Here is a 2266-nt window from a genome sequence, read left to right as displayed (position 1 = left end):
GGGTCTCTGGGACAGGAGGACTCCCCATGGGGACAGGTGTCTGCACGTGGACCAGGGGTCCCCTGACTCCTGCAAGAATTCCACCCCAGCAAGGCTTCCCTGCTTAGCCATCTCCAGGCTGGGTGGGGACCACGAGGCCAAGGACAGGGGCCCAGGGGAGATGGGGAAGGGGCCACCAGGTGAAGAGCACATCCCTCCCCCACAGCGGTCCCACCCCATACCCAGGCCCTCGGCCTCTTCGAAGGTCCCAGTCACGGTGTGGCAGGTGGAGCCGTTGCCGTGGCACACACCACAGCGATCCTCCATAGCACCGAAGTCAGTCTCAAAGTCACAGCCCACGTTCTGCAACACACAAGGAGGGGAGGCTTCTGGTGCTGGCGGCCAGCCCTCTGTGGCCCCAGCCCCGGGGGCCAGCCAGGCTCAGGAGGAGAAAGCTGGGAGTGGGGGTCAGGAGGCCTCTCTCTGGTCCTGCCCCACCCCAGCTGTGCCTCTGACCCAGGTGAACTTCTCTACCTCCCTGAGCCTCAGTTTTCTCAGATGTGAGATGGGGAGACCCACCCCTCGCTTAAAGGCATGTCGTGAGCATCACATGAGACAAGAGAAGGAAAAAGTTCTGCAAAGGCCGCGGGCAGGCAGGGGATCTGACGCACCATAGGCTCCTGACCAGCGCGTGCAGGGAATTTCAACGTCAAAGGCACTGGGGGTTGGCACCTCCCTGCTGGTCCTCCTCAGAGCCCAGGCCTTGATACCCCAGAGGCTTAGAGGGCAAGAAGCAGGGACAAGTAGGTGGCTGGGGACATAGGCAAAGAGGAGAGGCCATCGTTGTTATTAAAAATAAGAATAGAAATTGTTACCAAATACTGAGCACTATTCTTCGGGGCTCAGAGCCCTTCATGTCACCTGGGCCACCTCATTTAACCCCTTCTGTCAGGGGGAAACCCCTTGCCTGGGGTCAGCCAGCCAGCAAGAGGTCAAGTCACTATCTGGGCTTTGGTTTCCTGGCTGGGGCGGTGCTGGTGCAGGCATCCAAGGAGATGCAGGGGCGAAACCTGACTGGGAGGGGTCCCCAGTGCCAGGAGGCATAGTAGGGGCTTTGCCTTAGAGGTCATAGAGGGTAGGGGCTGGGAAGTCCAAAGGTAGATCATGAGGAGGGTGGCCTGAGGAGGACCAGGAGGGACCCAGGAGAGAGCCTGGAGCCCACCAGTGGGGCTGGGGACAGCCAGTGCTGGGAGAGCCTCTTCTAACCAGGCACACCTTACAGATGTCGTTGATGCAGAGCTCACTGCTGGCCCAGACCCGGTAGGAGGGGTGCCATCGACCACAGCGTCCCGCAGCTTCTCGGCAAAGTACTCATTTGAGGGCCGGCAGTGCAGCTTGCAGGGGTTCACTGGGGACCCAAGTAGAAGAGCCATCAGCAGCAGCTGGGGCAGGACTGTGGAGGCCACCAGGAAGAGGAAGACCCCTCTGTGACACACATCCATAGCAGGCTAGAGGCTCCCAAGCAGCACCAACATGCTGGAGGCTCTGGCTGGGCTGGTAGCTATCTGCAAGGCTGCGGACTGGAGAGCTGGGGTGAGCAGCAGCCCCAGGGGACATTGGGAGCAGCCCAGGCTTGTGATGGAGACTGGGCCTCCTGCTTGCATCACAAGGTAACCTTGGACACACACACCCCAGCCCTCTGAGCCTCAGTGTCTCCATGGGAGGCAGCACTCACCGTCATTGACCACGGGCACCCATGTGTGCAGCTGGCCCTTGTAGAGCATAACATCAAAGTGGCTGCACTGGACGTGGCGGAAGGAGGGGCGGCCAGCGGGGCAGGCCTGTAGGTTGCAGAGGCGGAAGCGCTTCCGCTCACCCACACAGTATTTGCCTTTGTATTTGGGCCTGTGGGGAGGACCGGGGTGCGCCCCAGTGAGGGACTGGTGAATACTACTGCATGGCCACAGCCCAGAGCGAGCAGCTTCCTCCTGCACCCACACCCCGAGATCCCTGCCGCCCAGCTTTGTGCACGCTGCTCTCCTCCCTTGGGCTGCCCACCCTCTGGCCCAGACACACCCTCCCTGTTTGTAAGGACCTGCGGGGAGGTGGCAGTAGGAAGCCTGAACTCTGCCCCAACCTGCTGTGTGATTGGGGGCAAGTCTTCAGCCACCCTCTGGTCCTCAGTTTCCTCCTGTATAAAGTGAGGTTGGGGCTGCCTCTGCAGAAAGCTGTTGAGAAGCTGGGACAAGCTGTAGGCATGACTGGCACTGGCTGGAGGGACTGCTCC

Source organism: Rhinopithecus bieti, unplaced genomic scaffold (assembly GCF_001698545.2).
Source record: "Rhinopithecus bieti isolate Rb0 unplaced genomic scaffold, ASM169854v2 scaffold_82461, whole genome shotgun sequence".
Classification (NCBI taxonomy): Eukaryota; Metazoa; Chordata; class Mammalia; order Primates; family Cercopithecidae; genus Rhinopithecus; species Rhinopithecus bieti.
Note: the sequence above shows the minus strand (reverse complement) of the source record.